This window comes from Monodelphis domestica, chromosome 2 (assembly GCF_027887165.1).
Source record: "Monodelphis domestica isolate mMonDom1 chromosome 2, mMonDom1.pri, whole genome shotgun sequence".
Lineage (NCBI taxonomy): Eukaryota > Metazoa > Chordata > Mammalia > Didelphimorphia > Didelphidae > Monodelphis > Monodelphis domestica.
The window spans coordinates 182,897,650-182,913,215 of record NC_077228.1 but is presented as its reverse complement, the minus strand read 5'-3'; positions in this window follow the sequence as shown (position 1 = coordinate 182,913,215).

Here is a 15,566-nt window from a genome sequence, read left to right as displayed (position 1 = left end):
TTCCTCCTTTGCTCACCTAGAAGAGTGATGGATAGTGGTTGCTAAGGGCCTGAAGGTATTTCACTAAAGACAGATCTGTCAATGTCACTGTATATACCTCTCTCATCCATGGTAATAATGATTCACACTTAATTGTTTATACCAATGGAATGTGGGGGCAGCTATAGAAACCAAAGCAGCGGAGAATGCAGACATCTTTGACTTCTGCAAACTGGGGCTATTTTGGGATGGTAGATTTACCTACATAATTCAGTCTTGTTTAGAGTCACATTTGGTTTGGTGGTTGTTCTTCATATTGGAAGAGGACCAAAATGACATCATTGAGGGATGTCTTTTGACTCGTGCATAAATTGAAGTGAGGCACAGTTGCACAAAGTCATCAACTTCACTCTCTCTTCCAGTCCTTGAAGCCCAGCGTCAAGACAAAAGTCAGGATGACTGGTGATGGCCTGGGACACCGTGGATGACCTTGGCTTCTTCAATGTCTGATCAAGCTCTAATCGCTCCACAGAGCCTATTCCCACTGGCTTCTTCTTGGTTGGAAATAATTGTTCTCATCTGCTCTTTCCATCAGGAAAGTCTTCACATGCCTGGGATAGATAACTCTTTAACTGACCAATAGTTTTTTAATTCTTACCTTCCATCTTAGACTCAATACTGTGTATTGGTTCCAAGGCAAATGAGCAGCAAAGGCTAGACAATGAGGGGTTGACTTGCCCAGGTCACACAACTAGGAAGTGTCTGAGGTCAGATTTGAACACAGGACCTCCTGTCTCTCAGCCTTGCTGATAATCCTCAATCTTGTTTAGTCTGCATGCTGAGACATTTTACTGGGACATGTCTATGGGGGCATTCTACTACTTCTTGGAGCTACAGATGAAAGCTAAGTGTCAGATGGACCCCAAAAGAGTATAAACAGCCCCAAAGAGGGTATGGCAAGCCCTCACACCAGAGGTACTAGTCTTCCCTGCACCCAATGAACTCCAGAATAATATTCACATAAGAAGGCACTGAGTACATCCCCATAAGAGTTAAGGGATAGAGTTAACAGAGAAGTTTGCTGACTGGCCAAAGGAAATGATTTTAGCTTTAACAATGTACCTAAAAAGTCACTACGCCTCTTAGGGACTCAGTTTCCTCCCCTGTAAAAGAAGGGAATTGGAATGGATGATCTCCAATGTTCCTTCTAGCCCTAATATCCTATGAATCCTTATTTCACAAAACAGACCATATTACCCCTTGGCTATTTCTAACATTATAAAGTCTGCCTCAGGTACAAATCTTTTCAAAGTGATGCTCCAGAGCCCCCACCCACTGAATCCCTTTCCTTTTAAACTAGTCAGGACTCATAGCATGACTTCATTTCATAGCGAGTACAAGAAAAAATTACTTAAAATAGAAAACATTGTGATACAAGGCAACAAAGAATAACAAAATATATCAAAAAATATAGGTTAAGCCAAATCTTCTTATACTCCACAGGTAACTAGGGCTGTGACCTCTTCAATGCTTACTTCCCAGAGTAGTCTCTTTCCACAGCTCTGGAAATGCAAATCTTGCCCAGCAGATGGACACGAAAGGTTTAGTGTCTTGATACCCAAGCTGCCATTTCTATTCATCTCACCGGTCTTGGTCAGATCAGGAATTGGTCCCTGCTGCTTCCGATGAAGTGTGCTCTTCTTGAGGTGTGGAATAACTGAATTGCAGTGAACACCCCATCAGGCCAGGGGGAAGAAACATGTGTTTAGGTAGTCAGTCAACCAGTAAGCATTTTCAGAGATATAAGTATGTGGAGGACAGGTAGGTAGGTCAGTGGATTGAGAGCCAGGTCTAGAGATGGGAGGTCTTGGATTCAAATATGGACTCAGACACTTCCCAGTTGTGTGACCCTGGGCAAGTCACAATCCTCATTGGCTGGCCCTTCCTGCTCTTCTGCCTTGGAACCAATACACAGTATTGATTCTAAGATGGAAGGTAAGGATTAAAAAAATAACAACAAGGAATTAACCATGTATCAAGCTTTGACTGAATGCTGGAGATACAAATACAAAAAAGAAGACAATTTTTACCCTTAGGAAGCTGGCGTTCTAGTGAAGAAAAGACAACACATAAAGGGCAACTAGAAAGGAATGAGAAGGGTATCCATACTCCAGCAAGTTAGGAGACAGAAGGGGGTTCTTTTTTTTAAAACCCCTTTCTTCCATCTTAGAATCAATAGTCTGTATTGCTCCAAAGTAGAAGAGAGTTAAGGGCTAGGCAATGGGGGTTAAGTGACCTGCCCAGGGTCACATAGCTAGAAAGTATTTGAAGTCAAATTTGAACCCAGGACCTCCTGTACCTAGGCCTGGTTCTCGATCAACTGAGTCACCTAGATATCTCCATGCAAGATTTTAGTGAGAATCTATTGAGGTGAAGCATAGCTTCCTAAAGTGGAGGATGTCATCAATGAAGAGAGTAGGGTCCTAGGATGGCAATGAGACAAGCAAGAAGGAGAAATATAGAGCATCAAAAGAGCCAAAACAGTCCAACCCCTCGAAGGACTGCTGTTTCCATTGCCAGCCTCATGAATTCAAGAGGTTAGAAGCTCCTAGACCACTCAGTCAGAGCTGATGGGAAGCAAGGGAAGTTTTTGTACTAGAGAGGCTGACCTCCTATATTGGTGGGATTGAGAGAGGCCCTTCCCAGTTCTAAGAACCATGAAACCAGCTATTGGAGGGGCTGGTTAGAGTGCAGCACTTCCTTTTTCTCCACCAGAGTCTAATGGAGTTTGAACCTGACCCAGAGTGAGTCAAACCCCTCCCAACTCTGATTCTTGATGACTTTGAATCTTCCCTACTTATTATAAACTTCAGAGACAAATCTTGATACACTAATTGACTAATTTATTTCTATGGCAAAGAGGTAAAAGGAGGAAAAGGGTAGGGCAGAAGGAATAGGTAGACTTTAACCCTATATTTCCTATATCTATATTTGAAGAGAGATCAAATATCTTTTCAAGAAAGAAATGATGGAATAATTTGATCTTCTGACAAAGCAGTAACACTTCTTCAGTACAAGCCAGGTAGGAAAAGGTAATGGAAACCCAACTCTGCTCCCTAGCTCAGGTCTGAGTCTTTGGTGAGAGAGAGCCAGAAGAGAAGAGAGGAGAGAAGTCACAGAGATGCCCAGACCTCTCCTTGGTCAACAGTTTCTCTTTTTGAATCCTCTTCAGAATTCCATGGAATCTTCCCCTGATGGCTCATGGGTCCATCCATCTTCATTACCTTTCATCTTCTTTTCTTTTTGTCATTCTTCTTGATTACACTCTCCATAAGAAGGAGGAGTCACATCTGACCAGAACCCCTTGGAATTGCCTGATAATCCCCTATCCTCATCACTCTGGTGGATCATTCAGGGAGCAGTGATGCCCAGATCTATAGGGTGGTATAAGCAGTAGGGAGTATGGCAGTTACCAGCAATATGGGGCAATGGCAGGGGAAGGACCTTGGCAGAAGGGGACAACAGTAGCATATAGACCTCAGTGGAAGGGGCTATAAACACCAGCAGAAAAAACAAACAGTGGCATGGGCCTCATCAAGGGATGCACCAGCATGAACAGTGATCAAGATAGACCTACTGTTGACATTCGCTTATTAGAGTTTGGAAGTGCTACCAGTACAGTTCCCAGGCATCAACTTCACAAATGCTCTCTACTCAAGGCCTGAAAGGTGGAATTGTTGGGAGGAGCCTTGCTTTCTCATGGCAAAACAGAGACAAAACTATCTCTGCATAACTGCCTAGCCCTCATTTAGCAAAGCCTTCTGGGAAGGGTCTCCCAGAAACAAGGAGGTCCTAGCTAATGTGGGAGGGATTTGAAGTAGAGGGTGGTACAGGATGTCTCTGCACTGGCCTTGGTCCTGAAACAAGTTGCATACAAAAGAGTAAACCTCTTTGCTACCTTATTGCAGATGATCTGAAGTGATGAAGATTGGTAGCTATGCCAGAGAATCATCATCTGTGCTGTTTCTGGTGCTTTTTCTGCTCATTATTCCTGATTTATAGCAGGTGACCTACTGTGAACTGCAAAGATTGGGTATCACCCACTATGAAGAACAGATTGTGAAGATTTGGAAATTGGTGCTAACAAATGAGCAAGGCAAAACTTGGACTTTCTAGTCTTCTTTCTCTTCTATATTCAGGAGATCATTATATTATTCATTTATTCATTTGCTTATTCAGCTATTTTTAAAAATAAAACAAAACCTTACCTTTCATCTTAGAATCAGTATTGTCATATTGGTTCCAAGGCAGAAGAGCAGTAAGGCCTAGACTCTAGGAATTGAGTGACTTTCTCAGGGTCACACAACTAAGAAGTATCTGAGACCAAATTTGAACCCAGATCTCCTATCTCTGGGATGCTAAGATGGAAGGTAAGGGTTTTAAAAAAATCTGCACTTGCACCTGCTAATGTCCACAAGTCTCCATGCTCCATGTCTCCTCCTGTCTTTCACTGTCCATCTTCTCTGCCCTCATTACTTCTGCATCATCATGAACTCATGGCAGAGTCATAACTAAGGTGGAGCAACAGAAGCTTTGCCAGGGGGCACAAATTTGGATGGTGAAAGAATGGAACAAATTTCAAATTGTTTATATTTCTATTTTGACAGCACTTTTATCTCCTGCAGCATACTCAAACTAGTTGAGTAATTAGCTAAATTAGGAAATTACCAGATAACATTAGTCCTTCCCCTCAGCATGGGACACAGTAGGAGCTCCTCCACCATCTCCCTTTCCCCTCCTTCCCCTCAGGACAAACCACCCTTGACCAGGTACATAGGCAGGTGTATTTCCCTCTGGAATCCACACTCTCATTCCTTCTTCTCACATTGGACCTTAGGACTGTGACTGGTGCCCTTGAGCATGCAGCAAGATCCAGCTCCTGACACCCACCTGTTTTTTTCTAGGTCCAACAAGCTAAGAATAGTTTTTATATTTTAAAATAATTATATTTTAAAATGTAAAAACTTCTTATCTCATAGGCTGTACAAAAACAAACACGGGGCCTGATTTGGCACTCAGGCTGTAATTTGCTAACTCTGGTCCAGGGCATTGGCAGCCTTCCGGAGTTTGCAACATCAGTGCCATCCTTGACTCCCTACTCTCTCTTAAGCACTCAGTTGCTGAATCCTGTCCTTTCCATGACCATGACATTTTTCATATCAATCTTCCTTAATCCCCCTGTAAAACTGTATAGTTCATGAGGCCTTGAGTTCTAGATGGGGGTGGAGTGGGGGACTATCAGAATTGTAATCTGTACTTAGTTGATAGTTTTTTTTAAATCCTTACCTTCTGTCTTAGAACCAATATTGTGTTTCGATTTCAAGGCAGAAGAGTGATGAGGTCTGGCCAATGGGGGTTAAGTGACTTGCCCAGGTTCATACTACCACATTTGAACCCAGGATTGCCTATTTCTAGGCCTGGCTCTCAATCCACTGAGCCCCCTAGCTGCCCCCTCCTCACTCTCTCTTAAACACTCAGTTGCCCAATCATGTCCTTTCTATCTCAGTGGTATTTTTCATATCAGTCTTCCTTATCCCCCTGCAAAACTGTAAGGTCCACGTAGCTTTGGGTTCTAAATGGGGATGGGGGGTGGGGGAGATATCTAGAATAGTAATCTGCACCCAGTTGATACTTAATAATTTTTGTTAAACAAATGAATAGTCAAGCAGATATCTGGTCTTATTTAATTAAATCCTTCATCACTCAAATCTTTTATTTCTTCCTTTAGATGGACCTTTACTGTCTTGTATAGGGCACAAAGGGTTAAGAACTCAGGACTAAAAAAATATCACAGGGAAACAAGAAAAATAATCACCACATCCTGATGCACTTGAAGGACAGATTGCTTATGATGGGATTGCAATTTGGTCTCTAAGTGGGAGACATGATTGCAGTCATCATCAATATTACTGCCAGCTAAATCTACAAGGGACACGATCAGGTAATTGAGGCCCCAAATTTAGTTTTTATCCAAACCCTAAGATTAATAGGAATGGTTTCAGGGAATTAACTGTTTCTAGGCGTTCTGAGGCTCACATCCCTTGGGTGTCAATCATCATAATTGGAAAGGAATCAGCTGTGCCTTAGATCAGAACAATCCGGTGGTTGGGGGTGGTGATCTATTGTCTGGGCAGCTGGCTCAGAGGCAAACAGACCACGGTCAGGGTGGTTGTTAATAAGATCAAGGTCATGAGATCTCTGTGTGGATCAGTGAGCTCTGGTTTGATTTTTGACCTGGTTAGTTAATTCTATTCTGTGGTTACAGATGATAGTGGTTAGCCTTCATATATAGTGCTTTAAGGTTTGCAAAGCACTTAAAAATGATCTCATTTGATGCTTACAACTCTGGAAGGTAAGGAATATTATCTCCATTTTACAGTCGGGGAAAACAATGCAGAAAGAAGTAAAGTGACTAGCCCAGTGTCACACAATTGGTGTGACACTAAAGCTAATCTAAAGCCAGATTTGAACTTGGGTGTTCCTGTCTCCAGACCAAAGTGATCTATCCATTGTCATGTATCTATTCTCTGTTGAACTTTGAACAAGTCACTTTACAGTTCTGGATCTCAGTTTCCTCATCAATAGAATGAGGATGGAGAAAGACCTTCTAAGATTTTTTGAAGTTCTAGATCTAGAATCTTCTGGATTCTTGGGGCCTTACTTTCCTCTGAAAAATGAGGGAGTCGGGCCAGCTGATCTTCAAAATTCCTTTCCTCTCTAAATCCTGGCCTCTTGTGTCATAACCCCCAATTGGCCATCTAGCAATGAAGTATTGTTGGATAGAAGGTGGGCAAGACAAGAGTAACCCTTCCCACCTTCTGGAGGAACACAATTCCAAAGGCCCACCTTCTTGACCAAGAGGGAGCCAACTCACATTTGGATATAAGGTTGAGAATGTGACATTGGCTTGTGGTACCCATTTACCTATAGGTACAGAGAGAGGGTCTTTCAGATCCAAGACAACTGATTTGATCAAACAGACCACAAAGGGTGGAAGGCACAGAGCATAGAGGAGAGAGAGTAACTAGACTTGGAATGAAGAAGACTTTCTTACCAACTTTTGATTTTTGTTCTTCTTCCATTGTTTTCAAAGAGGACCAGTGACATCATGGGGATGATGACTTGGGAGTGAATTGGATTTAAGTGAGCCAAAATTGCACAAAGTTATCAGCCTCACTCTCTTCCAGAGTCATTCAAGTCCAGTGTCAAGACAAAGTCAGGATGACTGGCAATAGCCTGAGATGTAGTGGATGACCTTGGCATCTTCCATGCCTGACCAAACTCTAAGCGATCCACAGCAACCTGCTTTGGCCACCTTCATGGCTGTTGGAACAAATTGTTCTCATCTGGCCATTTCATCAGGGAAGTCTTCACATGCTTGGGGTAGAAACCCCTTTAACTTGTTGACAGGTCTGAAGTCTGTTAGTCACCCTCAACCTGGTTTAACCCATCTGCTTAATTGTATTTTTACTGATGTGGCTGCTGTGCATGCAACAGCTTCTTGAAGCCACCCATGAGAGTTGGGTACCCCAGAAGGTGGATGAGCAACCCTGAAAAGGGCTTGACAAGTCCCTCCTGGAACACTCCATACACCTGCCTCTGATACTTATTGGCTGTCTCTCTCTCTCTCTCTCTCTCTCTCTCTCTCTCTCTCTCTATATATATATATATATATATATATATATATATATGTGTGTGTGTGTGTGTGTGTGTGTGTGTGTGTGTATAATATAGCATAGAGGAGAGAGAGTAACTAGACTTGGAATGAAGAAGACTTTCTTACCAACCTCTGATTTTTGTTCTTCCATTGTTCTTCCATATAAAACCCTAACCCAGGCTGGGTCTAGTTCCCTCATCTCTAAAATAAGGAGATAGGGTGGGAGGAGAGGATTTATTCTTAATGATTTCTAAGGTTTAAGCTTTAAATTTCTGATCCTATGTACTAGTCATTAGCTTGGGGGGGGGAGGCTATTTGGATCCTTATTTTGCACATATTGAATCTAACTTCTGGGGCAGCTAGTGGATCGAGCATCAGACTGTGGAGGCAGGAGGACCTGGAGTCAAATTTCAACATCAGATATTTCTTAGCTGTAGAACCCTGGGCAAGTCACTTAACCTTAATTGCCTAGCCTTTACCTGATCTTCTATCTTAGAACTGATACGAAGAAGGTAAAGAGTTAAACAATTTTAAAACACTTCACTGCTTAAAAAACAAACCATTTTTAATCAAAAAACTAGACAAAAATGGAATTTTTCTCAACCTTGGATGCTAACTAAGCAGAATGCTTCTGTGATTTCTCCCTTCTCATATCCTCCCTGCCTCTTCCTTCCATCTCTATATCCCCAGGCTTGACAAAGAGAATGGAAAGCAAGTGAAAATGACTGATGGGAACTAGCTTTGATTATTTAAATTTCAACAATCACTCAAAGCTTAGGGCATTATTAAGAACTTAAAGTACAATCTTCCCTATGAAATCAGGCGCCCTTTCAGGGACTCCAGTGCAGGCAGGGGGGATGCTGATTTCAAGGCAGTTCAGGACATAAAAATGGAAACCTTTTACCTGTGGCCTAAATTCTCCTCAGCTCTTGGGATTCTTCTCAGTCTCCTAATGATGATTCTTCTGGTGACAATGAGAATTTAGATATATGAATTACAGTACTAATGCTTCAAGCCCAGGCTTCAGGTTAGCTCAAAATCCCCAGGTATATGGAGGCAGCATTGTGGGATGAAAAGAACCCTAGAATCTGCATTAGATTGTGAGCTGGGAAACCTTAGGCAAATTTCTTGAAGTCTCTGAACCTCAGATTCAGAGGGGTATAATAAAAATATTTGCTCTCCCCACCTCACAGTGCTATTTGTGAGTGAAGACCTTTGTAAACTTTAAAGTAGTATGATTTTTTAAAAAATAGTTTTATTAACGTTCATACTATAGTCATTGCTGTTATTTTTAAATCCTATTTTCTTTCATCTTCAATAAGCCTTATCAGTAGTGCTGTTAGAGGTTTAATTTCTGGGCTGGATGTGGTTTCATAGCCTCAGTTTCCTTTCCATAAAGCAAGGAGTTCTTGAAATTCCCTCAAAATTTATGAAGCTTTTTAGTCTTTTAGTAGAAGGTAATTTGCAAAGACCATAAATTTGAGAGAAACAAAGGCTGAAAGAAATATCTCTGAGATTTCCTAAAACTTCTAATGCAATGAATCTTTTTTTAAGCTAATTGATTTGACCAGGATCACATACCTAGTCAATGTCTAAGTCTAGATTTGAACTCAGGTCTTCCTGACTCCAGGCCTGGTGCTCTATCTACTATTCCACCAAGCTGTACTGATAATTGATTAAAAAAAAAACCAAACCTTACTTTCTGTCTTAGTAACAACTCTAAAACAAGAGGGTAAGGGCTAGGCAAATGGGATTAAGAGACTTGCCCAAGGTCACACAGCTAGGTCACACAGTCTGAGTCCAGAATTTGAACCCAGGTCCTCTCAACTCCAAGCTTGGTATGCTAACTACTTTGTTACCTAGCTGTCTCTTTTTGACTCTTAAGGAGGGTGGAAACACTGGTTCCCTATCTGACTGCTTGTGTGGATTTAAATTCTAGTTCCTATTAAAAAAACAACAACAACAAACCACAAAAACCCTTACCTTCTATCTTGAAATCAATACAAAGTATTGGCTCCAAGGCAGAAGAGCGGTAAGGGCTAGGCATGTAAATTTATGTGAAATGATTCATTGGGGAGACTAGACATGTAAGTCTGGGAGATTTCAACATGCTCATCTCCCAAAGAATCACAGGGGGGATTGTGTAGATAGAATCCGCTCCTCTTTCCCCAAGCTTGTCCCCACCTTGCTACATGGCTAGATGTTATGTGAATGCTCCAAACAGAGGTCACAGGTGAAAAACCCTAAGAACATGACCCAGAATTGAAGATTATGGGTCCGGGTTCAAGAGGAAGGATAAAAGCATGGGATGAGATATGCCTGCTCTCTCTAATCCCTTGTAGGCAGCCAAGTGAGACCATGGCTGAGAGCCAGGCAGTGGCCAGTTAGGTTAGATTAGGCTTTATATTTCCATCCTTTTAAAATGTTTTTCTACTTCAAGTGATTATTAATAAACTTCATAAAAATTAATACTTGGAGTTATTGTAATTTAAATTTAAATTTTTACAGGCATTAATCCTTATTTTTGATACTGTTGCTCCAAAGTGGATCTCACTCACTTGGGCCTGAATGTGCACTGTGTTCATTGAATGTTATAAATATCCAGGTTGGGGAGTGACCCAAACAATCTGGAAATTAATTTGGAATTATGTCAAGAAAAAGAGTGAGATGTCTATCCCCCTTGACCCAGAGCTCCTACCACTAGCCACCTACACTAAAGAGGTCAAAGAAAGAAAGAATTGGGATGAAATATGCTCATAGCAATAATAAAAGACTGGAAGTAAAATAAATGCCCATCATTTGGGAAATGGATAAACAAAGTGTGAAACCCAGACTTTGTGGAATATTGCCATGGAAAGCATAGGAAGACTTACATGAACTGATGCAAAGTAAAATCAGTAGAACCAGAATATCAATATACATAATGTCTATGGAAGGAGCAATTGCAACAAAACAATCAAAAGAGAATGTTATAACACTATACTAACCAAGCTTGACCCCAAGGAAAGATAGGAGGTAATTCCCCATGCTTCTTGGAAGAGGTGGGCTATCATGGATATAGAGCATGGCATGGAGGCTGAAGTAAAACTTATAACTAGTGGTGAAGTGGTTAGAACACTGGGACTGGAATCAAAAAGACTAGAGTTTAATTCCAGACTTAGACAAAATCTAAATAGTTGTGTGACCTTGGGCAAGTCACTTAGCCTCCTGCCTCAATTTCCTTGATTGTAAAATGTGGATAATAATTGCACCTACCTTGCAGGGTTGTTGTAAACATGTAGCACAGTGCCTACAATAGAGTAATGCTATATTAATGCCTATCTTCTTCCCTTCCTCCTATTTATTACACATTAACTCTGTTAGAATATGAGATCTTTGAGGTACTGGACTATTTTTGCCCTTTTTATTCTCTGTGCCTACTTAGTACAATGCCTGGTAAAGTAAGAATCAAGTGAGATAATATTTGTGAAGTGCTTACTACAAAGCCTGTCACATAGTAGAGCTTAATAAATACTTGTTCACTTCTCTTTGATTCTTTGCTACAAGGGATAGCATGCTGGGTGCAGGATGGGGAGGAGCATATTGAGAAAAAAGGTGCTATAAAAATATAGCAATAATTTTTTTTAAGAAGGAAGAAATATCCAGATTGGATCCACCAAATCCTATTCTTTCCTTTTCAAATTCATGATCCCTTTCCCTCAGGTCAAGTAAGATGAGAGGTATGCTGTTATATGTTTTATAACTAGCTCTCTGGGGAAAAAAAAACACATAAGCAGGGTATTTTTTTCCAGTTTAATCTACATTATTAACATTTTCTCAATCACTTTCTTAAGTCTAGACAACAACAAAATAATAAATCAAGCACTGATTTTGGGTGTTTGCTGATTTCTTAAGTATAAATGCTCACAGTGAAAATTTAACAATAGGCTCTCTGAGCAAATAAAGCTGATTCCAGTATTCCAGTATACCTGGGGGTAAGACTCCCCCAGTTTAGGAAGAACAAAACTTTGATTAGAGTCAGGGCTTGGATGAGAGAATTAATTACTCTGATTCAGTTTAAGCAGGGGTGATTGGTTTTATTTAGGACAATTCTAAGAACCTATTAGAGAAGCAGTTAGGAGGTACAAAGGTTGGAGGGTTTGACCTGGAATCAAGAGGTCTTGAGTTCAAATTCCAACTCAGACATTTTCTAGTTGTATGTCCTTGGGCAAGTGTCTCAGCCTCAGTTTCCTCATCAGTAGAGTGGGGATAATAATATCACCCACCTCCTAGGAATGTCATGAAGATCAAATGAGATAAATTATACAAAATGCTTTGCAGACCTTAAAGCACTTACCTAAATCAGGGTTCATTTGTGTAGTAGGATGTGTAATGAGTAAAAGAGAAATGATTGAAGAAACAAAGGTTTGGGCTTCTTGATGTTGATTTATTGATTTATTAAGCAATGCATTCCAATTGCCTAACAAATGGAGACTAGGCCCCTTCCTTAGCTTAGGGCTGGATGCTGAATATAGGGAGAGATAGGCTTTTTATACATTAAAAACAATTAATCAGATAAGACCAGTTACTTAAAAGGAAACAATATACCATTCCAACATTCAATAATCTGATTTCTAAAATGGATGAAAGATTAGGGACTTTGCAAGTTGGGAGAGGAAGAACAGGCAAATGCAATTCCCTGAATTCAGGAAGAGAGGAGTCTCCCCCCACCCAAGTATTTGTGAATAATCAAAGAAATAGGGAAACAATAACTGATTGACCAGTATGGGGCCAGTTTCTAGGTTGTGATGTACAATAATGAGAGAACTCCTTGCATCAGTCTTAAGATCTGAATGTATTTCTGGCCAAAATAACCTGTCATTGGTTAAGGGTCTCCAAATAACAGGTACAGGTGGTCCAGCTTCCCAGCCACGCAGGGCTAGGTTCAATGATGCAATAAGGTCTTCTCCCAGTTTCCACAATTGAATAAAGTTTTCAAGGCTGAATTTGGAGTAGGCCCATAATTGAATAGAAAGGCAACTGAACTAGCTCCAGAACTGAGTCACAAGATGGAATCAGTATGGTTCACTCAATTCCCACAATTAACCAGCTGCCCTGATCCTCTCATCCATTGGATGGAAGTAGAGGAAGATTTAGGAAGCTTGAGTTCTAGTCCTGAACCTGTCACTAATTTTTGGTTTGATTTTGAGTCAGTCAGTGCCCTTTTCTGGGAATCTAAAATTCAAGGATTGTACTAGATGGACTCCAAGGTCCCGTCCTGCTGGAACATTCTATGACTTCTCTTCTCCATTTAGTTTACACCACTATCTAATATTTCTCACTTGGGCGTGAGCCAGGGAACTTTTAAAAATTTATCTTCTGGCTGACACAACCTGCTTCCCAGGTTATTTTCCTAAACAATTAATCACCAGATATATGATTTAATCGTCCTAGAAATCCTCAAGGCCAACATTCTAAAAGGAGCCATTTAGTTTAAGACAAGGAGCTCTCATCTCTTCTCATTCAAATGGAACTCCAGTTTTCAAAGCTCCTTCCAAAGTTAATCATGCTGACTGCCAACTTTTAAAAATGACATAAGATGCTCAAACAAATCCTGCTTATGTATAGCTATCCGGGCAATTTAAAAGACATTTCCATTGCATAATTATAAAGCTATCAGCCATAAAATACACTGCTGCCTTGCTAAGTGAAATAATGGGGGATTATTTGGAAGAGAGAGGTCTGTCACAGAAGAAAGATGCTATTGGCTTTGGCCCCCTTCTCTCAACGGCATGTCACCACTGTACATTCTCACGGTGCCTTTGTAGAAGATTTAGAAATAGAACGAGGTCATCTTGCCCACCTGTCTCCTATCCTCAAATAGATGTAGAAACACCTTAGACAAATAAATTGGCTTGCCCAAGAGTCAGCCCTGAGGCTCAGATTTGCACCCAGGTTTTATTGACTCCAAGACCAACACTCTATCTACAACACTCCCCATTAGGACACTGGATGATCCCTTGCTGAGGATGGAGAATCATTGCTGAGGTGCAATAGAAAGAGTACTGGCTTTGGAGCAAGAGGACCAAGGTTTAAATCCTGACTCTCTTATTTACTGTGTGTGACCTTGGGCAAGTAACTTATATCTTCTGGTTTTTGTTTCCTCCTTCATAAAATAAGGGGGAGAGGGTGTTGATGGTCTCTGGTCCTATGATGTAATCTAGGTGGGGATTCTTGACTTGTCTTATATCATGGATCCCTTTAGTGATCTGGTAAGATCTAGAAATGCCCTCCTTTAAATGCATAAAATAAAATACATAGATAGGATTACAAAGGAAACCAAAGATTAGTGAAAAGAAAGATGTGATTTTTTTTTTTTGCTATTTAAGCTCACAGATCCCCCAAATCTATTCACAGAACTCTTGGGGATCCATGGACCCTGTCCAGAGCAGCTCTGTTCTAGTTTGTAGGTTTCTAAATCCTTTTCAAGTCTGAGATTCTATGATTTTGTAATTTCATCTCACTAGGTCTCAGTTTCCTTATACATGAAATAAGGGGGAAGAGAGTAGATCAGTGTAAGTCTCTTCTTTCCTGTTCTGAGGAGTTCAGGTCCATTATTCACATCACACAGGTGTTTCTCAAGATTTGTTTCTAGGCCCTTTTTTTCTTCTCTGCCACAGTAATCTCATCAGATGCCATGGATTTGAAACTACCATCTACACACAGACAACTTTCACAACTCCATGGCTAGCCCCAGTCTCCCCAGTGGGTTTCAGTGCCATAACACTAATTATGTATTGGACATTTCAAACTGGATATTCAAGAGACCTCTCAAATTCATTTCCTTTCTCCAAATCCTCCCCTCTTTTTTTTTAAACCCCTTACCTTTTGCCTTAGAATCAGTACTAAGTATTGGTTCCAAGGCAGAAGAGTGGTAAGGGCTAGGCAGTGGTGGTTAAGTGACTTGTTCAGGGTCACCCAGCTGGGAAGTGTCTGATTTGAACTCATGTCTTCTGCTTCTAGGTCCAGCACTCTCCCTACAGGACCATCCAGCTGCCTCCCCCTGACCCTGTTACCTCTTACTTCTCATTACAACAGCGCCCTAATTGGTCTCTGCCCACCACTCCTGTCTGCCTCACACACTGCTGAGAAAGTAATTTTCCCTCAGCACAGATCGGACCACGTGACTCCCTTTACTTAACCAATTCCAGTGGCTGCCTATTGCCTCTAGGATCAAATATAAACTCCTCTGTTTAGCTTTTAAAGCCCTACATAACCTTTCCCCAACCTATCTTTACAGCTCCATTGGATTTTATTCCCTTGCCCACCTAACTAGCTGCCTCTCTGTTTCTTACAACCCTCCAGCTTTCTCTCTGTGCCTTTATTTATCCTGGCAAGCATCTCCCGCCCTTGGATGCGCTCCCCCTTTCCCCTGTGGCTCCCTGAGCCCCACTGTTCCTCTGACGTGAGACCCAAGCATCATCTCCTCCAGAAAGCCTTTTTCCATCCTTCCCTCCCAACTAGCCTCATATTTAACTACTTTGGAGATACTTATATTTATTTACTAACCTTATATTTATATTGCGTGTATTTTTATAGGAAATCATTGTTCCTCCTTTTAGAATGTAAGCTCTTGCAGTGAATAGAGCACCAGGGTTGGAGTTGGGAGGACCTGGCTTCAAATCTGACCCCAGATACTTCCTTAGCTGTGTGACCCTGGACCCCATTTGCCTAGTGCTTGTAGGTCTTCTGTATTAGAATTTATACTGGCAGAAGGGGAGGTTTTTTTATTTTTTAAGAATGTAAGTTCTTTTAGGGCAGCTAGGTGGCACAGCTGAAAGTGCCAGGCTTGGAATTAGGAAGACTCATCTTCCTGAGTTCAAATCTTACT